This window comes from Crocodylus siamensis, chromosome 5, assembly GCF_052110815.1.
Source record: "Crocodylus siamensis isolate JL-2025a chromosome 5, ASM5211081v1, whole genome shotgun sequence".
NCBI classification, from domain to species: domain Eukaryota; kingdom Metazoa; phylum Chordata; order Crocodylia; family Crocodylidae; genus Crocodylus; species Crocodylus siamensis.
This window is the reverse complement of record NC_143399.1, coordinates 34,352,439-34,379,728: the sequence shown is the minus strand read 5'-3', so window position 1 is coordinate 34,379,728 and position 27,290 is coordinate 34,352,439.

The window sequence follows — 27,290 nt, the reverse complement described above, 5'->3', positions numbered from 1 at the left end:
CCTATTTCAATGGTTAGAGTAGCAATATGAATAGAAAGTGAAAGCAATACTGTTCTTTATATTTTCAACTATTTTAATAGTTTAAATTAATGAAAGTTGCTGAAACTGGCTTCCAGAATTGAACTTGAATCATCCACAAATGTGCTGCTTCAATAAAGAATGAGATCAGCATGACAAAAATGGACTACATTAAAAGGCAAAATTTGCCAGATCAGACAAAGATTTAAAACTTCATTGCACTGCAAATAATCTTTTTGGGACATGTGCACTGACTCTGAGTAAACCTATTATACATAGAAAATAGGAAATGAAAATGGAAATGCTAATCCACACAGCAGTATGAAGAGAAGCATGGGAGTGGTGAATTGATGTAAAAGCTAGTCAGGTGAACAAACATAACCCTCCAAAAGACATGTAGCATATTTGTACAAAGTGTCACATGTAGGGACCTACTTAAATTACGGTGAGAGAACAGGTGTTTTGTGGCCTTCTCACAGTGCACACAGCTGATTTTGCAGATCATTTGTGGTAACCCTGCCCCTTGGAACTGATTGGCGGAAAGGCCCTGGAAGGGAGGAAGGATAGGGCCAGAGTGGGCTGCCTCCATCTTGATAGCTGGCTGCCCTTCATGTCACTCTGACCCTTGGCATTCATTGGTGGAGAGGCCCCAGCAGGGGGGAGTTGGAATGAGTGGGCAGTGGCCTTCTTTGTTGTCCTTTGTGCCACCCTGCTAGCTGGTACCTTCCCCTCCCAGCAGTGAAGACTGCAGGCTCCCAATGGGGAGCCAGCATTTTATTTTCATCAACTTTTGTTGTTTTTGTTGATTTCATAGATTTCATGGACAATCCCAGATTTCACAGTTGCCACAAAGTCTGTGAAACTGCAGATTAAGTAGGACCCTAGTCATATGCAGACACCATCAGAACCAGGTGCAACAGGATGCTCTTGTACTAATTGTCCACCAGAAACAAAGAAGTGACTTAGTTTTTCCAATTGAAGGCCCTATGCTGGAAATAAGTAGAATAGTAGTAAGAAGCTGTTTGGAATATGGAGAAAATACAACACAAGAAGAATGACTTGAAAGTCCAGGCTCAATAAGTTATAAGGCTGAACTCCAAAACAGCATGTCTGTATGCTTTCTTTCTCCTTAGATAAATTAATGTGCTTTCTTCTTATAGATATAGGATTGTGAAGCAAATACATGGCTGACTGATGCAGCTTTCTTTGCTCATACTCTAGAGTGAGATATTATGGTAATTCTTCAAAGATAACCACTTACAGGATTTCTTACACTACCAACTCAAATTTGGCCCCAAATTTAAAATTTCATCAAATAAGTTTTATATCAGCAGGATTTTTCCACTCTTAAAAAAAATCCAATGTAAATGGCCATTTATGAAAGCAAATATTCCAGTGGAATTTTCTGATGTGCTAGTATTACATCACTAAGAACTTTAAAATAAACAAACTATAAACAAAAGGTAAAGAGACTTCATTGATTTTCATTGTAGAGACTAACAACAATGCAAAAAGTAAACTAAATTTACTGAGAAAATCATAGAATAGTAAAGAAGCAGGGCTAAAAGGGACCTCCAGAGGTCATCTAGTCCAAACCCCTGCCTGAAGCAGGATCATCCCTATCTAAACCATCCTACACAAATCCATTGTCTAACCCAGTGGCGTACCATGGGTCTCCAGCACCCGAGGGCCAATGCCTGCATTTGCGCCCCCCACCCCCACCAGGATGATCCAAGCAGGGTGTGGAGCCCCCTCTCCTGCCCCACAGCTCTTCCATGGGTAAATTAACATCACGGCACACTGGATGCTGGAGGAGGGGTGGCAGCTAGAATTTATGGCCAGGCAGGTAAAGAAACATACAACCCACTGGGCAGGTGGGTGAGCCACATATCAAATGCAGGAAGCACTACAGCCTCTCCAGCTGGCACCCCTCCCCGCCAGGCCAGTGCCCGGGGACCATGGTCCCTTCCCACCCACACCCCCCCCAAATCGGTATGCCACTGGTCTAACCTATTGGCAGAACAACACAGTCAACCCTGATACAATAACCCTAATCTGCCACAGGTAAAACAGAGGGACCATGGTGACCAACATCCTGCTACTGCAAAGATTATTAAAATGTACACAAGACATCCAAGGAAGAAATCCATGCCCCCTGCTATAACGGCATGCAAAAAAATCCATGGCCCATACCAATCTGAGATAAAATTCCTCTCTCACTCTGAGCAGAGGGGAAAGACCCTTTAGCCAGGAACTTCTGGGTTTAATTCCTAGCAGCAGCATTGCTATACCTCTGTCAAAATTCCCAGCCTTGCCTGCAGCCAACACTCAATGCTTCTGAGGAAAGCTTTAAAAAAAACACCTTGACACATGTAACAGCAGGAAAGGAAAAGACTCCTGCCTGGCCCTGAGTGGTGACCCACAAAACCCGGAAGCATGGGTAAAGACTATCATAGAACATAGGCCTAACCAGTCCTAGATCATTCATGACCAATGCCTCTCCAACCTCTTCTTGAACACCTCCAGTGATGAGCTGTTGTTCTAAGCAGCCTATTCCACTGCCTCACTGTTCTAACAGTGAAGAAGTTTTTTCCTGATATCCAAACCAAATTTCCTTTGCTGCAACTTCAAGCTATTGGGCCATGCCCTACTCTCTGCAGCAAAAGAGAAAAGTTGTTTTCTCTCTTCTTTATGGCAATCCTTCAGGTATTTGAGGACTCTTAATGTGCCCCTGCTAAGGCACCTTTTCCACAAGCTGAACATGCCTATTTCCTTCAATCACTTTATGATTTGCCTTCCAAACCCTTTATCATTTTTATCACCTGGCTCTGAAACCTCTCTAGATTCTTTACATCCTTTTTAAAATGTGAAGCCCAAAACTGCACAAAATACTCTAGAATGATCTAGATTTTAAATCTAGATCTAAAATCTAGATTGTTCACATTTGATCGACTGATTTCTATGCTGCTCTCCCCAGAAAAGACTCCGAGGGCACATCTACACATTATGCTACATCACTGAGTGTCTACATGTGACCAGCAGCAACTTCACTGTAGCAGTGCGCTCCCCTATTACAGCATGCTGCTATGGTGAAGTAGCTGCCAAAAATAACCATGTGCTGTGAATACAGTGCAGTATGGGTGGTTACTGTGCTGTGCTTTAGTACTTCCTTTTGGAAGTACTAAAGCACAGCGCAGTAACAACATCACCATAGGGCAATGTGTAGACATGCCCAGAGTGGCTTAACAAGCTTTAAAAACAGATAAAATAAAATATAAAATAATTCCCCAGGAAATACCCCAAAACTTAACCCAACCTGCTAAAGCCCTGACTAAATGAGCTCTTACACCACATCCAAAAGATGTCCAAACTCAGGCTCTGGCAAGTCTCAAGGAGGAAGGAGCTCTAAACCTGAGGAGCAACTACTGAGAATGACCTCCCATGTGCTTTTCCCAAGCAAATAGAAACAGATGGTACATGCAGAAATTGTTCTTGGCGGACCTTAGAAATTTTATTGGAACATAAGGAAGAGGCAGTCTCTTAGATTCATAGGACCTGGGCCTTTTAGTAATCTTTGTTGTTAATTCTTGAACATGATAATCTTCACAGACTTTCAGTTTATTTTAATGGGAATATGATTTGTTTCTAAATTGCCAAAAACCCAATACAGAAGTTAACAGTTTACCTTAATACAAACACTGTACGAAAACTACTCACCTGACCATACTGTGGCATTAGTAATTGTATGTGTATAAAATCTACATTGTAATCTCCCTAGAATTTACAAAATTCACACAGGAAAGCCCAATTTTAAAAAATAGCTACTTTTCTCAACTAATCTAAGAAAAGACCTAACCGTATAGCAGCCACTGATAGGTAGTAGATTGATAAATAATTTGAGATATGCAGACAATAGACTGGTCAATAGATTACACAGAGTATGAAAAGAATGTGGACTCTCAATTAATGTCTTAAAGACATAAATAGTTCTAACAAAAGAACAACAAGACCTAAGGGTTTTGGTAAAGGGGAAGAGCTAGAATAAGATGAAGTGCTTTGGGGGGAGGGTTAAATCTAGGTTCAATCATTAATCAAGATATATTATGTGGACAGTATTCAAAAGTAAGCAGGCATAGCAAAACAGGCTGGTAGACTTATTAAGTCCGTAAAAGAATAAAGCAGTCAACTTGAAAACAAAAAATAGATATTTGAATGCAATTGTAGGATCATGGCCATATATGGCTGTGAAATTTGGACTTTGAAAGAAAAAGAATTTCAGAGATCAGAAACTTTTCAAATGCAGCCTTATCAAAAAATCCAGAGACTTCCACAGACAGCAAAAAATGTAATGTTAGAGCCGAATAGCATGCTGCAAAAACCTTACTGACCCAGTTAGAAACTTCTTGGGCATGTGGTTAGAAACAAATGGGATGGCCTAGAGAAGAAAATCATTCAAGGGTATGTAAAACAAAGAAGGAAGATAAGAAGAGGAGGAGCATGGATAAAAGGCACAGAGAAGTAGATGAAATTGGAGATCAAGTAAGGCAACAAGATTAATGAAGAATAACCATCTATGGCGAGATCTAGTTTATCATGCCACCAACCCTCAAATCAAGGATAAATGATAATAACTCTTACAGAACCTTGGCTCTAAACTTTTTTTAAAAAGGGAAGAAGTATATATTAAGGTCCAGATCAACAAAGTTCAAAATTGCAAACATAAATTCCCCCCTCGCTTAACTGCCACCTAACTTTAGAGGTACCCAAGTTTTCAGCATTAACATTTACCAGGTACCCACAGTTCTGCTTATAGGCATGTGCTTAAGCATCCAACCCTTGGCTCATTAAAGCAGCTCATTTTTCATCTCCTGCCAAAGCCCTGTTGGAATGTACCAACTAAGCATTTCTTTTTCTGTCTCACCTGATCAGCTTAATCTAGTAGATGAGTTCAACTTACACAAAGTCTAAACTAGTAGGCATACAGTGGAGGATTTCTTCTTCCAACCAATGACAAAGACATTGATGATTGTGGGCAGCTATCCTTCCACCCTTTTATACAATAACTGAGTAATTAGAGCACTCACTCATGATATGGGAAACCAGGTTCAAATATTTCTCCAGCCAGAAGGAATTAAATCCACATCCTGGGTGAATGCCCCAACCATTAAGACAATCACTCATTCTCACTTTCACTGTCTTTCACCCTCTTTGGCTCAATGAATCTTTCATCCATGCTACCTGGAAGGGCTTCAGAGGGTCAAAAGTGTCCACACCCCTTCAACCTTGGAATTATGACTACTCATGGCAGATGGGTTTAAATCCCTTCATGCATGAGATACATTTAAAACCATTTCCCCCATGTCTTTGGAGAATGCTCTAATCACTAAACTCCTTGCAGTGACATTACCACCTCCTAACATCCTGGTTGCATGGTGGGGGTGGGGGTGGGGGGAAGTAACTCCTACTCAGTTTTTGAATTAAAGGGTTTAGTTGCCTGCCTTCAAAAGAGTATTCAGGATTGTGAATCCAGAGTGGAGCATCCTCTGTAGTCCTCAGTAAGGCAGTTAATGCCAAGGGAGAAACAGCATTTACCATATATTTCTGTACTGAACATTTCCTGCTGCCTAGTGTATCTGACTCCCTCCATCTTCTGCCTTTTGTGAATTATGTTCTGAAGCATCAAACTCTTCCCCATGCATTGTATATGGAATATAAGTGTTTAATTCAAAGCTGTAGATTCTGCTATGGAGCCATGTCCCTAAAAGCCAGGCATTGCAATGTTTAGCATTGTGACACTTAAGCTCTTTTATGAATCTGGGCCTAAGTTACTTGACTGACAACTCATTCAGCATCTGGAAGGAAGCAAAGAGGGGAACAATTATACTATCTCAAATCATCATTATTGTTCCAATGATTACATTAGCATTCTCCAAGCATAAACGGTCACAAAATGTTTGATGCAGACGTCTAATGATGGATTTTCCCAATAGAGAAAGCAATTCCTCTAAGCAATAAAACAGTCTGTGAGAAATCCTGCTGTCATAAATCTAGTATTTCTCATTACAAAATGTACATCAGCCAAGAAGTGATTACTTCTAAAATTACAAACTCTTGTGGGTAGCAATATTAGTGGGCTACCAATTGCCTTTCCCATGACTCATGAGAAAAGCATCCCAAATCATAATAGTCTTGTAAAAATAGAAAACTCAAATATCAGAGTAATTAATTGGTTTTATTATAGACAGAATGCTTAGGCTGTCTGCAGAAGGCATATTTAGGAAAGCCCAGCTTTAAGTAGAAAATGCCAAAGAAAATGCCAAAAGCAAGCTAGCAAGGGCTTGACCAACACTACTTGCATTTCACTGCATTTATATGATCTTTTGGATCTTCCCCTTTTGATCAGCACTGCAATTAAGTGGCATGCAACTCAAAGATATAGATCAGCTTTTTCAGGATCTTCTGACCAAACTCAAGAATGGAGAACAATATAATTACAGAAAATCCATACTTCAACACCTCCCAAATCTTGTCCCTCTCCTCAGCTCTGAGTTTGGGAGGCATAGCGTTGTCTAAAAAAGGAAAGGAAACACTAGGCCCCTGTATGGACTTTACCCACAAAGAGGAAAAAATGCTGATAATTTCATCTCCTAGTGACCTTGAGGAAGGAAGAGGGGGTGTTCTGTAGTTGACTGACTGGACAGCAAGATAAAGCATAACCCGGCTGACTTTTATGCAAAAGGTAAGGCTTATAAGTCTTTCTGCATGAAGGCAGCATTCTGCCCCAGGATGATATGATATGGACTAGTACCAAGTTTTCAGCCCTTTTTATGGGCACCGTGCCAGTTATATTTAGGGAGCTAGGAAAGAAATGAAGGAACTTTTCCCTCACTGCCAAATGGGTCTAGGAAATATAGGCTTTTTCACTTTTTTCTGAGCAGCAGAGCAAACCATGAATAGACTAGATTGTAAAATTCAGTGTACTGTCTTAGTTTAGACTACTCACAGGAATGGAGATCCACAAGATATGGCAAAGTAAACAGACTTTTTGTCAACAAAGCTTTTAAAGAAAATTCTCCTCTAAACAGCCCAGCTCAGCACACACAAAGGAAGAAAAAATTCAATTTTTTAGAGAGTCACCTTCTGTGCCTGTATTCAAGAAAAGGTTCCTCATTTATCTAACTGTGCATGAAAACAGCACCTCCAGTTAGGTTATCATTAATTTGGGTATGAATCCCTGGTGAACTGGAATTGACAGCAAATTAGAAGACATCTTATAAAGAAGATGAGGAAGACACCACACAGTGAGTGACCACCCTCTCTGCTCTGCTTTGAACTCTCGTATGAGTAGAAAGAGGCAGTTAGCCATGTTAGTCTGAAGTCCGACAATAGGAAGGGCAGGGTGGCGCTTCATTTGTTAAGTCATAGGCTTTCATAGCCTACGAAAATGTATGCCTCTTATAAGGAGATGGTCTGAGACCAATTTAGTAGGTGGTTTTCATACTTCCTAAAGTCAAAAAACACTTTTGTAATACTTCTGCTGCTATTGAACACTTGCCCCTATCTTGTGAGCTGATGTGGAGCTAGGCAATGACAGTACATTTCCTCCTGGCCCACCCTGCCGTTACCCCCAATCTCTTTGTGAAACCTCTGATGGTACCCCAGGGTTACACGGAACACAGCTTGAAAGCTGCTGGGTTAAAGAACTAAGAGCAACTCCTCCCCCCGGAAGAATATAGGAGTGGGAAATAACGGCAACTCTCCACCAGCTAGGAAGTATTATAGAGGGGTAAGTCGTTGTTGGATGGGATATAGTTCCCAGATACAAGTGAGTCCTAGTTAAACACTGATGTCTTGTTCTATGCAACTACAGGAAGGCCTAATTACTGCTTTGTTTTCTTCGTTAGTTCCATAATGAATTTTTAAACTCATGTCTATTTTGGTGTCTACTATCAGTCCTAAGTTTCTTTTGGTGATATGGATTTCCAGATTTCTCCCACCCACTCTGTATTTATTTTTCAGATTCATTTTGTCAAAGTAAAATGTTATTAGCATATTCTTTAAACAGATTCTCTGTTGTTTTATCTTTACCTTTACTATTTCTTAAAGCAACCTAAAGTGACTTTCTCTTGTGGGACTTCCAGGGCATCTTGACTTTATATCTGTCCTCAGAAGCCATAAGATCTCTGAGGCAGGAACCATCTTGACAGTGCCAGACATACTTTGGGCACTTGATAAATAACTTTTTTTTTTTTTTATCCTCACTGCTGTTTACAATTCTTCCCAATTAGCATCAGGTTCATTTAATTAACACATTGTTTTCTCCCTCTGGTATGCCAATTAATGTACATGTAAGTAAATCTGTTCTCTGCTGTACCTTACTGAAGATGTCCTCAAAAATCAATATATGCTGTTTATAATTGCCTCTGTTTAAAAATGAGAGTATTCCTATCGCACACCATTTTAATTAATTTGGAAAATAAGATATCATTGTTCCAAATATAGACTACCACTTTCCTTTCATTTACTAAGGTAAGATCTGCAAATGCAATTCATATTGCTTGACTATGTGAAATGAGTTAGTGGTTTCTTTTCAGTTCCATGTAGTAAATTGTCCATGTCACAAAACCCCCATCAACAACTGGCACTAATTTGTACCCTTATTGGCAATCTCAACAGAAAGGCAACATGCTAACTAGGCATGACAAATAATCAACATGCTTATGCTTCCTGCCTTAATATTATATCTGAAATTTATAGGGCTGTAAAGTTTTATCCCAGCACAGCATTAGCTATATCTATCTTTGATCTATTGATGCCATTTGAGTAGGTGATAATAGTTTACCAGCTCAAAACAGTGGCCAAGTAAATAATGCTTTAGTGTTTCCACAGCCCATTTTCCACCTCAGCATTCTTTTTCTTGAGGTAAATATTTATTTCCGGCAGCTTAGTTTTCTATTTTGATATGGGTTTACATGCTGTATTGATCTTATCCAACACAAGCACTATAATTGTAAATGTTAAGGAAAAGAAAAGAGTACAAGAAAGAAATCTACACTTGGAGCTGGATAAATAATTAGAAAATTATTTATAGAATTATTTATAGAATTAATTATATTATCTATAGTCATATGTATTTATTATAATTATATATAATATAATACTTCTATATTTATATTATAGTGAGGGGCCATGCTGATGAAAAGTTTGGGAAGCACCAAGCTAGACACAGGGTCTGTATTCTGGTAGTGTATTGAGACTCAAAGACTGAAACAGTGTCTGGACCCTGATAAAATTCAAGAGAGTTAAAGTATCTGGGAATTTAGTGATGTGATCTCATGAAATTAGTCTGCTGAGTGGCCAAAGGAGGCACTTGGTGAGATTTTGTCACAGGTGGGCCCAACTCTGATCTTATGTGGAAGTAAATCACAAATAATGTTAGGGAAGCCTTTCTTCTCCCTTCAGAAGTAAGTGAACAAGGGATTATGTTCTACTCCATGGTCCAGTCCCTTAGCAAAGGATTAACCAAACCCCAAAATGGAGAGAATCTGCCTGCAGATAGTTTGCAAACAAGAAACTGAATTAATAGATCATATATGTATGTGTGTGTGTGTGTGTGTGTGTGTGTGTGTGTCTATATATTGCCATTGCTTTTAATTAAAGGATAAAATGCAACAGGTTAAAGGTCATTCAAACAAAAAACTTCCAAAATTCAGTGCTTCTCAGTCTTGTTCACCCTTTCCTTAAATGCCTCTGAACCAAGGCATTGGTAAAGGTAAAGGTTTGTACAGCCAAAATGAAGTTGGCAGCTTAGTAAAGATATATACGGAGAGTTCATGACACCATTCAGAAATTAAATGGTGTACAGATGGACTCCCCAGATCATCAAACCAGGGTGTTTACATCATAATCACTGGCCTACAATATACAAATAAGCCTTCGGGCATGTTAGATTCAAGGCAAACTTCTTGTGTACCCTAAAAGTAAAGCTTTTATGATGCCAAGTTTTAATAACAGCCTGCACCAAATGGAAAGTTAGAAATAATAACAGACGCTTTTTAAAGACAGACACCGGATATGAATTAGTCTGAGATCTGATTGTGTACAAAATGTATGGAGTGTAATTTTAAGAGGAGGTTATTCTACTCTTTTTTGGAGTCTCTCACACCTTAAAAACCAGATAGAGATCCAGATCATATTTATCTAACAAGAAAGCTAAAAAAACATGGCTTATCAATTTGGGTCACAAAGGTATTGTGCCTCCTTTCATTTCTTTGAAGAATGTTAGAGCATGTTGACTAGAAAAAGTAACAAAGAAGTTACATCAGTTGAAAACAAATAGTTTCCTCTTCCCAAATAAGACTTCTCTTATGAAGTCTTCCCAGTAGGAAATTTGGAAAACTGACAGGGGTTGTTGCTTGGATTTTCTTTCTGCTAAAACATATGTTGTTGTGTCATGTCCTAAACAGAAAACTGAAGCATCCTTTTCAAATTCTCAGCACTGCTGACACTTCCAACAAGTGCTTTGGTATTGGTTATGGTCTTATCTGTTTCTAACAGACAGCCGCATGCCTTGGAAATTTGACCTGAAATAAAAATTCAGCCCCAAGTATCTGCTGTCAATTGTGCAGAAAATAGGAGATGACAGCAAAGTCACTTCTGCATGCTGAATTAGATCTCTTTCCAACATCTTCTAATGTCATTATTAGCACTCAAATACACTGTGTCAAAATGTGTCTGTATAGGGAGATGGACCAGGCAACATCAAATTTATCCCTTAGTCAATATGACAAGCTGTTTTTGATTCAAACTTCAGAATAAAGAGACTCTCAGGGAAAAAATACCTGTTCCATCACAAATGTTTGTTTGTGAATGATGATTGTATAAATAGATAGAAGCAGTTAAGAAAATCTTTACAATTTCAGTGAATCACTAGAATCAACAGTGCAATATAAGGAGTTAAAACTTTATTCTGGTCCTCAATACCCATGTGCCATACTATCAGTGCTGCAGTTCAAACAGTTTTCAAAACAAAATAATCCATAAGGTGATGACTTTCATATTGACCTCTAATGCTAACCCTGGTGCAATCAAGTAAGTGTTAGAGCAGTCAATACAGACAGACTATGTTAGAGGACAGATTACCATAAAGAATGCCTAGGTCAAGTTAGTCAGGGTCAAGGCAGGCCATAGGTCATACCAGCAAGTCCACTGGGACCAGAAGCACTCAGGGACAGGCAGGGCCTGAGCAAGACAGTCCAGGATGGAATCCACAGGCATGCATCGAGGGACCTGAGACTGGCAGGTTCTGGGCAGGAATTTGGGCAGGGGTATGGATTTAGGCTAAACACTTGGTAGGGGCAAGACATGGGTCTAATCTAGGCATGGGTGTAAGCAGGAATATAGGCAAGAATCATGCTGGGCAAGATTCATGTAGGATCTGAGTAGCAGTGAGCAGACAAGCAGGTAGGCAGACTTCCAGGTAGATCAGGAGATGCAGGGAGGCACTCTATTGCTCAAGCAGACTCCTGCTGTCTGTCTTGAATTTATGAAGTATGTTCCTGGGTAAGCAGGCCCTCTTCCTGAAGGCCCTAGGGATGACTCAGCCAGCAAACCTCCAGCTGGGGCCTGGAGTTGAATGAGTCCCAGCTGTGCCTAGACTCCTTACACTAAATTTAGATCACAACATAACAAATATCAATGTAAAAAGGTTGAAAGAGAAAAACTGTATTGGGAAAGAGTATATTTAAATAATACTTGTTCACTGCTTTCTCACACAGTCACAGTGTATCAATAACAGGTTGGGGAGTATCAAGAAACAAATGGCCTTGTACTATTAACATGAAATATTTTTTACGAAGTCACTACTACTCCAGCAGCTTTTGGGAGGGAGGGTGTGTTATCTAAATACACTGTTGAGGCTTTACAAATAATACCAAACACACTAGCACAACAATCATAATCCTCCTCTTCTGTATCATTAAGAAAAAGTTGAGGAAAATATTAGAAGTAGTGAACTGAATAACAGTGGAAAAGGTTTGGGTCATTACAAACATGCACAGATTAACTAACCCAAAAAAGAAGAATGGTATTATTAGAGTGATGGTGTAGCAATGATGGTTTATGAATTATGCAAGAGTAAGAATGTCTTATGGTGATATTTTTATTGGACCAACTGCATGCATGGTTGGGATATCATTAGACAAGTTTTTGAATGCAAGACATTCTTCATCAGGTCTGAAGAGCAAGAGCCAACACAGCTATCATTGCCCAGACCTGACAAAGAATACCTTGCATTTGAAAACTTATCCAACTCTATCCCAACTATGCAATTGGTCCAACAAAAGATATCACCCTAAGAAATCCTTGCCTTTTCCAAAAACAAAAAAGCAGCTATTCAATTCCATAATAAAGGATGATAAATAATCCTCTCTATGAAATCTTTCCATGACCTCTTGGACCATGATCTTTCTGTGCTCTCATTTCTCTTTGACTATATGCTGTAGGTAATTCTCACCATGTAATGACCTCCTCAGAAAAATGAGATGTCTACCAATAATTCCAGAATGCCTTAAAGGGATTCTCAACATTTTATGCACTTAAAAGATTTTGGTTTCAATGCTTTGTATTTGAGTACATTGAAGGTCCTCAACAAAAATCAACTGTGAAGACCATGCGCTGGGGGAAATGCACACTGTCATCTCTAAGACTGATGGGGCAACTATAATGTGTTTCTGAGAAGTCCCTCAAAAAGAACTTGAGCTATAGCAGTACAGTCTTTACACTCCATGCTATGGTTTTATGCCATCTTTCTGTACCATGGAACAATCGGGGATTTTTTTTTCCATCGGCATATTAGCATTCCAAAGCCACAAGCCAGTGCAAACCTTAACAAAAGGGAGACTAGAAAAACATTGAAAATGCTATACATACCATACAGGAAATTAATTATCCTTTACATTAGACCACTGTCTTATCAACAGCAAACTTGTATATAGGTAGTATAAGGACAAAGAAATAAAAATCTGTTTTCTTTAAATGTCAGTATACAGACTTGGCACTGATTTCATTTTACTTCTTTAACACATGTTGTACCAGGACCACATATGCTCCTGCTGTACTATGCTTTACCTTAACAAAGAAGTACTTTGACATTTCAGCTGTGTGTATATGCAGTGTATGTTAACTTCTGTTACCATATCTGAGTGAACCCTTATCTCCTTGGCTCATTGCCAAATTAGATGTGAGCCAAATGCCTGGGGAACCAATGTGCAAGATGCTAGAAAGAAAAGGGATACAAAAATGATGTTTCAAAACATTTTCCCCTTCTCAATTCTATTTGACTTTGCTGTATACAAATGGTTCTCTGAGCACTTGGGCTTAGTTTGCAGTTTATTTCTGTGCGTACCTGAAGTTGCCAGTGTGCCCAGTTCTGTGAAAACAGCATATACCTTTAGCAATTTGCAGCAACTGTGAGCAACATTCTGCTCCCTCAAGTTATTTGGTTACTGCCCCAGACTCCTAGTCTAGAAAAAGATCAGTCTTAATCCCAAACAATGCAAGAAAGAAAAGAGTAGTGCCTATAGTTATTACAACCCTCGTAAGATTCATAGGGGCTTGTTTCATGTTCCACTTTGAGCTGTTCAAATGTTGATCAGTGTTAGTGCTGGCTTGCTTTTGGAGCAGACACATGTTCAAGCCAGCAGTGGCCTTGGGGACTGACAGGTAAGAAGCTCCCCTTCCCCTACTCTCCTACTCTCCCATTCCAGGCTACCTCTCTCAACCTTCCCCCTCCCCCACCTCCCCCCATACCCTCAGTGTTGACTCTCCTTCTGCCTCTCATGGTTCTCCCCTGCCCCCCACCCCCACCTCTGGGGAACCCCTGCTGGCTCTTGCAGCTCACCATTGCCCCTCAACTTACTTGTGGCTGTCTGCCCAGCCCAGAGAGCAGCAGCAGCCACCACCACCAGGCAGGCAGGTTCTCCTTCCCTGCTTGCTCCTCTGGGATTATGCCAAAAAAGCCTTGACTGGAGGTTGGGGATGAGTGAGTATCAGTGGGGGGGGTAGGTGGCAGGTGGGGTAGCCAGCTGATCCAAAATGGAAGCTGTCTCCCACTCCTCTCCACTCCTGGAGATCCCCCTACATAACTTTTGGCTGCTGCCACAGTCCTGGGGGGCAGTCAGAGAAGGGGGACCCACCTACCCCATCCCTACTGCCACTGGGCTGCTGCTCTTGTCCAGATTGAGCCCAGTCCAGATAGTAACAGTGGCAGCAGCAGGTGCAACATCTATGGGCAGGATGGTTAACCCTTTCTTGCCTGCCCCCCCCGGACAAAACGGCACAGGCCACCACAAGTAAGCCAGGGAGGAGTGGGGAAGCAGTAAGCAAGGATCTGGAGTCCAAAGGATGGTAAGCGGGGGGCAGTGGACCTGATCCAAGCCAGCGAGGGAGGTGGGGTGGGTAGGGTGCTTACACTAACATAGAGCTTAGAGTGGCTACAAGTTAGTGTAGCACGAGCTGGGTAACACAGATCAGAGATAAACCTAGGCTGGAGTGGCATAACTTTAAGCTGCCTAAAGTGTACTTAACACTGCTTTGTGTCATCATCTATCAAAATAAAGTATTGCAGAACATTAGGCTGCCTCTTCTCCACCATGCACATGGAAGAAGATCCAAGATTTAGTGACTGAACTTTTAGAACCTGGCTCTACAACCAGGTCTGTCATAATGAAGGCTGAATTAATGGAGACAAAAAGTTTGAAAGCAGTTCCATTCAGGAACCACCTCAAAGGCATGTGATCTCTCTCTGCACGTCCTGTCCCTCTGGCTACAGCCCTCTCTTGCCATTCGGATCAGGAACTCCCACCCCAGGGTCAGAACAGGAGTAGGTTTTCTGGTCCATTATGGGGATTACACTTAAATCACCTAGGATGGAATTATTCCCTCACTGCCAGATGGCAGAGCAGGATAGTTCACCTTCGCACAGCCACTCAAAGACACAGTGGAATAAATCTATAAGTTAGGTTACTGCTGTAGCAATTTGGTAAGTAACATATATACTGTGCAGGTGCCCATACCATAAAGGATCTAGGTGCCCAATAAACCAGTGTTGAAAGTTGACTTGTAGAAGGATATATGTCTTGAAGAAGCAGCTCTATAAAGGCTGGAGTGCCTAATGTCTGGTAAAGAAAAACACCCTATTTCCCAGCCTCCCCAGTCATCGTATGAGGGAAGGTGATGGGGTCCTAACAATGAACTGGGTATTGCATGTGGAGGGATGTGACGGTGGGAGCAAGATGCGGAAAATAATGGGGACAACTCAAATAAGTGAAAATAAATGATAAAGCAATTACGATATGACCTATCTAATAATTCTGAGAGGTGTTAATAATGTTGTAGTCTGATTAAGCCAAATCCCTTGCAACTTGTATTAGTCCTGTGCATCTGGGACAGTAAGAACTGGCCCAGAAAACCCCCAAGCTCCACAACTTAAAATGCCTTAAGTATATCCCAATAAATAAGTATATAGGTGTCAAATCACATTAATCAGCCAAAGAAAACAACAGTTTGTAGCTTTTGTGTTTAACAGTGAGTTTGTTTCCTTCCCCAGCATTAGCTAAAAGAAGTGGGTATTGCAAAATACTGACAATAGTAAAAACCACATTTAGAAAAGAAACACTGAAAATTTATGTAAACGTAAATTGTAGACATGTGTAGATGAAATAAGAGGCATGTGTGTATGACACCTTAAACTGGGCTAAATGCTTTTGCACCACTTTAATGGTGTTGGTGTTTCCACGCCTTGGTGGCATATCGCGTATTAATTCCAACCACTGCAGGAAATTTGCCAACATAATGTGCCTCAAATTACTTGGGGCACAGCAAACTAAAACTCCTTCAAGCAGTTTTAGTTTGCTGCCCCTGCAGCTGTAGAGCAAAGCACTGGACTCCATGCAGCTCTGCAGGCAGCCTGATAGCAGCCTGGAAAAACAAGCTCCAACCAAGAAAAGCAGCGAGCCTGATCTTTTCTTTTTTTTTTTCCCCTGGAGCCTGCCTGCCTGCCTGAGCTGCATGGAGGCCTGGTGCTTCCCTCCACAGCTGCAGTGCCCCTCGGGACCACCTGAACCCTTTATTGGGGTGGGCTGCCGCTGCTGCAGAGGGAAGCACCAGCCCCCCTGCAAGCCCAGGGACCGCTCCACCTACCAGCAGCTCACCCTCCCCTCCCCACCAGAGAGGCAGGTAAGTCAGCGGGGTGCATAACACAGGGGTTTAATAAGCCTCAATTGAAGTGGTGTTTTTTAAAACCCTCCACTTCAATTTAGGGCCCCTGTTTCATCTGCACACACCCATAGAGTCTAGGTGTCTACAAGACTGCATACCAAGAAGAAATATCCTTGCAGAGATATGGAAGATTATGTGAGTTATCATCAAACTTCCCAATTGACAGTAGCACTACTCAAGGGAAATGTGGGTTTTAACATTAAAAAGCAACAACAAAGTCCTTTCTGTCACAGGTAAAAATGTGTAGTCAAGACAAGCAACACAGCATGCAGAGGTGATGATGAGAATCAGATACCCTGTGAATCAAATCACTTACTAGAGACAGAATAAGACAACTGTAACTTCCATATGTGGGATGATACTAGTTAATATGGTTTCACTCAAATATCTTAAGGTAGACAATTATTTCTGTAGCTGACTTGCATATTTTTGCTCTCAGAGTTTTGCAACTGTAATTTTGCCATTGCCTTTCACAGAGGCATAACAAGCAGAGCTGGGACTCTTGCTAAACCCTGTGGGAAAGCAGGGGGTGCATGTGGAGTCCAAGTGGGGGGGGCACATGTGGGTTCCAAGAATGGAGGGAAGCAGGGGTGGAGAGGAAGGGGGTGCATACCAGTCTTACTGGAACTGCTAAACAGTCCCTGGCTGAGCTGCTTCTGCCACCACCAAATCTTCTGCCCATGCCAGATGTTGCTCTTAGCACACAGCTAATGCTGCTGCTTTGTTTTGGGGTTCCCAGCATGGGTAAGCCATGGTGGCTGCTCTCACTGCTAGAGTGCAGAATCTGTGGGGGTGGAGGGCGATTCCAGCATGCCTCCTAACTTGGTGTCTGGGGTAAGTACTCCTCTCACCCACCCCAACTTAAGCTACTGGTCTTATACAGCTCAGGGTTAGAAGGGACTAAGAGATAGGCACCTTGGACATGATTTTTGTGGCCTGGATGATTTTGTGGCGTTTTTTTCCAGAAAAAACGCTGAGAACACCACTAGGAACTGTATACGGCCTTTATTGATCTGACAAAAGCCTTTGATTCTGTTAACCATGAGGCTCTGTGGACCTTCTTATCAAAGTTTGGCTGCCCAAGGAAATTTATCACCATTCTAAGACTCCTTCATGACCAGATGACTGCCTCCATCCTCTGTACTGGCTCCTCTACAGAGCCTTTGCCATTTGAACAGGCATCAAGCGGAGCAACACGATCGCACCAATTCTGTTTTCCATCTTTCTTGAGGTCATCAAGATGCTCATCTGTGACCATTTGCCACGTGGCATCAGCATCAAGTACAGGATGGACAGGAACCTTTTTAATCTCTCACACCTCCAAGCCAAAACCAAAGTTATTTTGACCTCAATCATAGGCGATGCACAGCAGGGGCAATGGAAGAGTGTGCTCGTGCCCCCTGAAATTGGCTCTGCTGGTGGCATGTTGCCAGGTAGCCACAGGGGACCCCTCCCTGGTTGCAGGTTGGCTGCTGCCCCCCCACCCAGTCATGCCCTGCTGGTGCCCCCCAAGACTTGGGAGGCACCTGTCACCCATGACCTGAACTGTGGAACTTCAGTATGCCGATGATTGTGCTGTCATTGTACATATGGAGGAGGACCTACAAAACAGCCCTTAATGGCTTCTGTCAACCATACTAGTACCTGGCCCTGACCCTTAGCATCAGAAAAACAAAGGTGCTTCATCAGCCTGCTCCAAGCCAATCAACTTCCGTGGCAAAGATCCTCATTGATGGACAGGAGCTGGAGAATGTTGAACACTTTGCATACCTCAACAGCCATTTCTCAAAGACGGTCAACACTGATGAGGAGATTTAGTACAGGATCTGATGTGCCAGCTCTGCCTTTGGAAGACCGCATCATCGTGTGTTCAATGATCACATCATCAGGACTCAAACATCAGGACTACAAAGCTCAGGCGACCTACAGGGACCACCTGAAAAGCCTGGAACGCCATCGCCAGCAGAGTCTGGGGACAAATTTGGAGGATCATCACACAAATGCCAGTGTCCTTTCTGATGCTAACACTACCAATATGGAAGCATTGATTATTCAACATTAGTTACGGTGGACAGGACACAGTGTGCACATGCCTGATGTTACATTTACCAAAACAACTGCTATGCTCCCAACTCAGCCAAGGACAAAGGATACACAGGCTCAGAGGAAACACTTCAAGGACACCCTCAAGGCAAACATTAAGAATTGTGGCACTGACAGCACAAATTGGGAAAAATTAGCCAGGACAGGGCTACATGGCAACATCTTGTGAGAGAAGGTATATCTTACTTGGAGGAAAACTGTCTTGCCTGGCGGGCAGAAAAATGACAGAAATGGAAGGAAAGGAACAAGACCAAGAAATCCATGGTCTGACCCTCCCTTTAGAGTCTGCAGCTCTAGAATCAGCCATCATTTACAATGCTTTACTTGACCCATGAGAGTGATCATCCTTGTCCATGAGGGATCACCAGTGATGAGAAGGGACTATTAGATCATCTAATCTGATTTTCTATGTATCTAGACCATAATACTTCACCCAGATGTCCCTACATTGAGGTAAAGGACTTTAGATATGCTAAAACATTTCAGTCTTCAGGTGGTTAAACTACTGTGTAACAGGCAGAAATCAGGAGACAGAATGCCACCAATACCAAGGCTTCTGCAATGACAGGGAACTGTTGAATGGCACATTCCCAGATTATTCAAACTGGCAATCCATGCCATATATTATGGAGGAAGGAGAAGTTCTGCCAAGGCCCCTAGCAATCAGACCTTGAGGATAAATTAAATCTGGCAATTTGATTTTAAGCATAAGAGCAAGCATAAGCCGGGAAAGGGGATGCTCTGTGCTAACTCAAAGCACTTATCTGCCCTGTCCAGTGTCAGAGTTCTAGCTGTGGCCAAGCTCTGATGCACATAATGTTACTATTTTAAAAAACTGGACACATGGTTGGGTGAATATGGTATCATATTGCACTACAACACAGAAGCCTAACACAGTACAGAGCTGGCAGAACCCTAGGATGCTCAAAAGATGACGATCTCCAACTGCAGAAGATACAGTAGGATCCCAGCTCCGTCCCTCACAAGAACTCCTTGGGAACCACCCATACAGCAGACTGTAACAAGTGAAGATGCTGTACTACTCAGTAGTGGAAGTGGTGAACTGGGATGAAGGGAAAAGAAGATAAAGTAGTCCCAGACTAAATTCAAAAGGCAATGTGAAGGATTGAGCAAACACAAATCTTGAACATTTTATTTAGCTGCTGTACCCCTTACTCACCTTCCATATATCTGCCTGCCTGTTATATAGTTCGCTCAACGCAGGGAGTAGGTCTTTTTACTGGCAAGAAAGCATGAGTCCACTATGGATGTTGCCATAATAAAACAATATCATGGGGAAAAAAATATATTCAGAAATGTGCATGGCCCTCACCTTTGTTATTGTTATTGTTGATACAATAAAAAGATGGCTTGCTTTATTATTGTGTCTAAGACATCTGTGAGTGAATCATTATTCCTTTCCCCTCTTATAAAAAACTGACTTCTGGCTGGCTCAAGAACAAAAACACACAAAAAACACCTGTGCGCCAGATACATGCTGCTATGACTGCTGATCCATCTGCAGAACAAGCTGGCTAGCTGCTTGATCTACAGTGGTTTGACAGGGGGATCGTCCCTTGCTTCTTGGTATTTTTTTTTTATCCTCCATCCTAAGAAAGAGGCTAATTTGTGTGTTATCAGTTCATTATGTGTGTTTGTGCCTATCAAAGCATTTCAGAATCAGCTAACTTGTAAGAGATTTCATGTAATTTAGGAGAAATTTTATGCAATTTAGAAGATTCCTAAGGATGTTATTTTTCCATCAGAATTTTATGCTTTGTACCACAGTTATTTTCTCATTGAAAAAAGAGCATTCATGTAGCAGTTCATGGGTACAATACAGGTGCAGCAATGCATCAGAAGAGGATCTAGAAACAGAGAGAGGTCTTAGTAAATGAATAGGTGCTTTGACAGTAGCAATTTCTGTTTCAGTAGGAGATTTGCTTTGGTTTGGCTTCTTGGTTCATTACTTACTAAACTTTGTCTATAAGAAAAGCATCTGAACAACTTTAAAAAATATTTAAAAAATATTCAATATTGGGTATAATTGATAACACTCATTTTTCTAGAAATGCAAATTGCCTGTTGATTGGCTGCCTGCAATAGCAACTGCAATTGGGTAATCAAAGGCTTTCAATATCATTTTTCTCTTGTCAAAAAATAAAAATATAGAATGAAAACAGCCATTATAGGCAGCCTATGATGTTTTCTTTTTCCCTGAATATAATTAAAGGGTTTGTTCTTGCTGTGGCTATTTTGCTGTTACTATTACCAAAGAGATCAGGTTTCCTCCTGAAGTCTTCATACATACACATTTCTAGTAGTACCATATCATAGTAAGTTTTTAATTTTAGTTATATGTTCAATAAAAAATAATCCCTTTATTACTTTCAGATCTCAGTATGAACATTTGTCACCTGGGCATTATCTCATTTTCCCTCCTGAAATCAACTGTCAGAAATATATTTAAATAAAAGGGTTTTATAGGAAACATTTGCTTTGGACTAAGAAATAATCTTCAAAATTATGTGGTATCTCCAGCTCTGTTCATATTAACCATTCCTTATTCTATCAGTCTTACTCCTGGCTCACTTTAAATACGTTTAGTATATTTGGCTCTCAATAACTAAAGACTTGAGAGTCTGTTCTCCAAGACTTTAGGCTTAAAAAAAAAAAAAAAAAAGCCAAGAGCTTGATTTAATGCAGTAATAGTGAAATGGCAAACCTTTTTGCCCTTCCCAATTATCAGGCCAAGCAGACTATCAAAACTAAAGAAAAATAAAAAAAATAGGGGCCAGTTGAAGGAAAAATCAGTTAATTGTCCATAACCCACTACACAATGACAGATAAAAGCTAACTGCATGTCTAACTCTTAAATTCTGCTCTTTGCAATGATGCATTTGAAGTGATAATAGGAAGATGGAAAGGATTTGTGATTACTAGAATAAAGTACTAATCTGCTGCACCTACTGAATCTGTCCCCTAATGTTTATTCTAAAATGCTTTCAGGTCTTAAAATTCACGTTCCAAAACTAGTAGGGGGTTAAAGCAGGACCCAATGGGAGGTTACATTTATTTAATATTCAGACCTTTCTTGGATGAAATATTACAGTCTATCCTCATAGGCATTTGTCAAACCATTAGAATAATGGTTTATAGCTATTAAGTGAAATTGCAGTTCTGTTTGTAACTTCCATTGACAAAGGATAAGCAAAGTGCATTCATTTTCCTTTTTAGAAAATACCCGAAATCTTATCTGTAGAACACTGAGGGAATGCACATTGTTAACTAGTTCACAGCCACAGTTAAGTTGAGGAAATGAATGAAATGCTATTAGATTTGGTTATGAAACACAAAACTATCTTTCTCCCACAGTTGATTGTTACAGTTTATTGCAAATACTTCTGAAGCTGGCTACCTTTAGTGGCAGTACCTTTGCCAAAAATAAATTATTATTCAAAATAGATTAAAAAACTAATCAATTTTCATAACAGCCAGTACATTTGACATAATGTACAACTAGCATTCTGTAAATTTCCAGTCTTAACTTATAAGATTATTTATTGCTTTTTCTGATAATGTAAAACACATGACTAACATTAAGATTAATTTTTTTTTTAAATCTTCCATATGCACTGTCTATAAGGATTTCATCTTGTATGTATGTAGTTTGCATAGACTTCCTGATTACAGGGATCTCATTGATCTCAATTCTTTCATAGTTTCATGTTTGTAATTACACACAAAAATTTGCTATGCCTCATTTTACCTCACTTATTTTGAAAATACTTTCTGTTTTCAAGGAAACAAATGTATGAGCACCTATAAACATGACAGAGCTATGCTTTGATGCACAGACGATGCGTACAAGGGACACCAGGGGGCACGTGCCCCCCGACACCAAGCACTCTGGCTGTGTCCCCCCTGAAATCAGCTCTACCAGCTGGATGTCAGTTACGGAAGTGGAAGTTCCAGCACTTCCGGTGCTGCTGTGCCACATGCATAAGTACTGGCACATCCACTGCTGCCATGCCACTGGCCAGATGGCCACCACCATGCCAGTCGCCAAATGGCCACTAATGGACCACCCCTCCCCCCAATCATGCCCTGCTGGTGCCCACCCCCCCAGCCTCAGGAAGCACCAGTCACCCATGCTTCAATGTATACTAATTAGCATGCATTGGAACAGACTCGATTAATCGAGTCTGCTGGAGTGTGCTAATTAGCATGCTCCAGCATCCTCTGCATCATGTATATTCAGCATCCCCACATTTCCAAATAGCAGCAGGGGTGCTGTAACTAAAGCTTGTCAAATGAGCTTTAGTTAAAGCACCCCCACTACCACTGTGAAGTGCATGTGATACTGCGGGTGCTTTAATAAGAGCAGCTCTCAGGACCTCTCTAATTAAAGCACCCCACCCCCACCAACCAGAGCACATTTATAAATGCCCTTAGCATATATAAAATAAACCCAAGTAACTACTATAAAAAATTAGACTCAGGCCCAATATTATATCCCTTCTAAAAAAAACAGTGGAATTTTTGTCTGATTGGCACTTAATTACTTGAAATACTGCAATCTTAGACTAATCTGGAAAATGCTTCTACAAGAATGGCTTTGTGGGTTTTATACTTATTATCTCAGAAAGCATTTCTGGTCACTTTCTATTCTGTGTAACTGCATCCCTTTGAATTTCTACAGGAATCTGAATCTGCCATAGCTCTAATAAATAGAAGATGAACTGCAATAATTTAGCACCCGCTCAATTTGGGAGTAAATTATTGTGCAATGTATCTTCACTTGCTACTGGATTGGAGCAGACAGAAAATAGTTCAAACCAATCAGGTCATACATGCTCACAAAGAGTAAAATTCCCCTTCCTCTTTTAGAAAAGAGTAATTGTTTCATGTGTGCACATCCTTGCTTTTTCTGTCACTTATGTATTACAGCCACAGTTTTTTTTAATAGTTTCAATCTGTGTAGCCATGTGAAAGAAATAGAGGCAGTATGTACATGAGTAGTGAAACAGATTGTGTAGGGAGTGCTGTTGCATACCTTAAAATAAATACTTTGAAAAGAGGGAATTTTTTTTTTTTTTAAACAAGTGACATCTGAAATAGATTTTTTTTTTAATATTTTTTTAATATTTCCAGATGTAGGTGTGATTGCTAAAATGGGCAGTGGTTCCTCTGGTAGTTCAAATGGGCATTGAAATAAGTAGAACAACTTACGGACCCCTCTCCAAAGAGTCTCACCACAGCAGCAGCAGAAGCAGCAACAGCTGCCACTGCCTCATGCTAGGGCAGGCAGATTATACTGCAGCAGTACCAACAGTCCCCAGAACAGACAAAACTTCCCCCTCCTCACCCATTCCACTCTGTCACCTTCCCTTCCAGCACTCAGCAGCACTTCCTCCACTCTCCAGGGGTGAATCCAGAGGGAGTGCAGTGGTGTGACCACACCCCTCTTTTGGGCTATGGCATGGAAACAACAGGTGGGACTATTTTAAGTGCCCAAAGCAGGTAAGAAAGTTTCCCTTCCTCAGCACTCCTCCTCCTCTCCATGCTCAATGGGACCTCCCCCTACTGCTATTATCCCCTTGCCTGCCCACCACTGCCACTACCCATGGCTACCCTACCTATGGCAGGGAAAGCTCCAGAATCACTCCTGCCCCACTCCAGCCAGGCTGCACAGGGAGCAGGGTTCACCTCAGGACACTGACACTGGCAGCAACAATGGAAGAGTTCCCCCTTCTCTGCCCAGTCCCACTGAGGTGTTCCCCATTAGTCAGACTTATAGAGGGGGAACCTCTGTGCTTATATATCAGCATCTCTCTCCAAAAAAATCACTATTGCTGTTCATGGAAAAAGTACAGGTATAGACATGTTAGGTTATAGAACAAACATATCCTGAATTTCCCAATTAGATTCAGTTTAAAATGTTAAACTAACATTTATATGCATATCCAGCTGCTACTTTGATTCTTTCCTTTATTCCAGGCTACCAACTTTTTAAATAAAAAAACTAAACCCAGAAGATGTAAAACACCTATAATTATATTTTAAGGAACAGTTAGTTAATAATAGTTAGCCACAGCCTTTTGCAAGTTAAATACTATTGAAAACCATGATTGGTGCATTACAATACAGGTATTCAACACACACACACACACACACACACACACACAGAGTGTGGAAGAGAGACACTCAGCCACTGTCTACAACACACAAACCATTTTAAACTGTTGTCATTAATGACCATATTTACTTGAATACACAACATCCCCTTCCCCAATCAGCATGGGAGGAAAAGCCCCTCATCTTACATTCACATACAAGGAAACCTCATTAAATACATTGTCTATCATTAAACTGCTGCCAAAAGTAGCATGCACTCAGTAATGGAAGCCAACTATGAACTTGATTAAATGCAACCAACACTGAGTTTGACTATAGAACACGTTGCCCATATTGGGTAAACATGCTGATGGGAATCTATGACAAGGGTAAGTTAGAGAAGTCTGTCTGAATAAGATATATGCTAGCGCCCCCCAATGCCCTGGTCATGGTGAGCCACTACACTGAATACTTTTCATTGTTCATTCCCACAGTTGAGCTTCTTTCCCATTTCCAATGATTCCTGTTTCTTCACTAGCCTTAAATGTCTGGCAAATATCATGAAACAGAGCACCAAACAGTTCACCCAGAATCCCTCTGTCATCCCCTTGTGATCTGTCACATATGATCACTCTAGCCCTGAAACCAGACCAGGTTGCCCTGCACCTCATCTGCATATAAATTTTTAGAGGATCCCAGAACTCAGAATAAGATCCCCTTGTTCCAGTCTTGGGAGGGCCAGTTAGTACTTGGATCCTTTTTTCGGGGGGAATCTGGAGTACATGTACATAATGAACAGTGCTGAGCTGTGGCTTCAAGTCACCATGTCTTTAAATGTTGTTGACTCTGCTGGGGCCCAGCCCAATGAATTATATGGTAAATCTTGAGCCTTTTGGCTTTGGACGAATATCATGCATAGTTTGTAGTATAAGTAAGTATAAAAGTGCTGCTTAAAAGTGTGTTTATGGACTACCTGTGCTAAAACTTGAAGCTGTTTCAAAAAAGATAAAAAGCATCAATTTTGGATTAACTAAATCTATGGGTACTATATGTAAAATTACTACAGATATATTTATTTCAAGGTCAACATGTTCAAATTTGCTCATCACTTCCATGTGCTCACAGATAGCAAGGTCTAATAGTAAGGAGGACTGGACAAAGCAGCTGCAGGAGGGAGAAGTTGGAGGAGGGGCAGAGGACAAGGGAGTTACTTGACCCCCCCTCTCCCCCCAGATTTATTTTTCCTGATATAGCAATGGGAGAGAACAAATTCAAGGCAAACCTCCAATAATTAAATTCTATACCTAGAAAATTGTAACAAATGTATACATTTTCCATATGTGGAGTCTAATTATTGGGAAGTCATCTTATATGCAGGGTCATATTCTATTCTAGTAAATATGGTTTATGAATTCCAAAACCAAAAAATAAAGGGCACTTGTTATTTGCACTTGTTACCAGTGACCTTTCATGCGCATTTATGGTGCTATATAAATAATAGTAATAATGACTCATGACTGCTACTCAAGAGATATGGTATGTAAATGACAGCGCTATAATCAGACAATACAATCCTGATTATAATCTAACACATTACATAGATTAAAAAAAAGCCAGCTAGAAGAAGGTCATACAAATAAAAATTCACTGTAGTAATTAGAGATTTTTAAACGCTGAAGAAAATTCCTAAACAATCACAGCCATCCTGCTTATCTTAGAGGATTTAATAATTCACATATGGGAACTCTGAATATGTCAGTAGGGGAACTAAAAATTTAGCTCTTCTTACACTTCTTCTGGTCAACACATGGCATGACTTACAAAGAGATAACTTTATAGTGGTCAGGAGCTCCAGGATGACTAATGCCATGCCAGGAGCATTTACACTAATGGCAAATCACCAGCATGTAGGCCAACACCACTAAAGAAAAACTGCTCAAGCAATACAAAAACAAGAAACCCATTGAAATTACAGAGTTAATTGAACAGCAACCCAAAAGAGCCCCCCCAATATACCCTAGAATTCAAATCCAACCCATTTCAAAAGGCTCCCCCCTCCTTTCTTTGTTCACTGGTATATTTCTATCCCCACTATTAGGACACCGCACAGCAAGACATGATTTTTAGAAGAAATCATAAGAAATAATGGTGCTTGTAAGAATAAACATGCTTGTAAGGTTCATAGTAGGGCTGTGCAAAGTTTTGGTCCCTTATTAGATTCAAAGGAGATTCGGCTGTATTCAGTGTCTGAATCTCCAAATCTGAATCAAATCAGGAGACCCTTTAATCTCTCTGAATTGAATCGGAACCCTCTGAATTGATTTGGAGAGATACAGAAAGATTCAGCCATTTGAACATAGAGACAGCTTTAAATGTTTTTTTCTAAATACCTCAAGGTACCAAGCAGCTCGTGAATGCTGAGATGGTGGGGCAGATGGAGCATCCCACAGGAGTGGGGGTGAAGGGTCCCTGTGCACTCAGCAGCAGACCCAGAAGTAGACCAGAAGCACTTCCAGTCCATGTCCAGTTCTGCTGGGAAGCATGCTGGGGGGGCCTTCTGCACCCTGCCCGGCTCAGGAGCTGGTGCCTCTTGGGTCCCGGGGGGGGGGGGAGGGGCACCCAGGGTCCCCCCGCAGCCAATCACTGAGCTTGGGGCATGCGTTGGGGTCTCTATGCATGCCTCAGTGGACCCAGAAGTGGACCAGAAGTACTTCCAGTCCACTTCTGTGTTCAGCGCCAAGCACACAGACGGCCCCCTCACACTCCTGTGGGAT